The 425-nt window shown below is 51.8% G+C and overlaps 1 protein-coding gene across 4 annotated transcripts in view; it reads left to right on the plus strand.

Annotated features, from left to right (window-relative positions):
* pdik1l (PDLIM1 interacting kinase 1 like) overlaps window positions 1-425 on the plus strand; it is a 14,346-nt gene continuing 13,921 nt past the window's right edge. For all 4 annotated transcript variants that reach the window (XM_076302212.1, XM_076302211.1, XM_076302213.1 and 1 more), the window contains exon 1: window positions 1-336. The gene's annotated coding sequence lies outside the window, so the exon portion shown is untranslated. The remainder of the gene's footprint in view (window positions 337-425) is intronic.

Consider the following 425-nt stretch of genomic DNA (forward strand, 5'->3'; position numbering starts at 1 on the left):
TTGGCGACACCATTTTCGTTTTCCAAAGCCAAAGCACTGTTTTGAAGACACCCCAAAAGACCGAAGGGAGGGGGCAGTGTTTCCCGCATTTGAGACACCGCTCTGCTCGCCTCACATCTGTGTTGTTTGCAGTGGGAGCCAGAAGCGTGCGCACGCCGAGGTGAAAGGGAAATCTCCTATCTGATCCGTGAGAAGAGGTCACCAAGCGCACAAATTGACGGGCCGTCGCTGCGCGAGAGCGTGTGGAATAGTAGTGTGGATAATGGCTGCCAGACTCCGTGATACAGACACTAAATGAAGAAGGGGTGTGTGAAGAAGAGACAAGGGCGACGACAGGTAGATTTCGTGTCTCTTTGTTCGATTACTTCAGAAATGTGTTGGTTTCTTTGTGTCTCCATGCGACGTGCTGCGCAGGTGGAATCTGA

This window comes from Alosa pseudoharengus, unplaced genomic scaffold, assembly GCF_046254945.1.
Source record: "Alosa pseudoharengus isolate Yale_2024_CS ecotype anadromous, Long Island Sound unplaced genomic scaffold, YU_APseudo_1.1 YU_APseudo_1.1_scf_23, whole genome shotgun sequence".
Classification (NCBI taxonomy): domain Eukaryota; kingdom Metazoa; phylum Chordata; class Actinopteri; order Clupeiformes; family Clupeidae; genus Alosa; species Alosa pseudoharengus.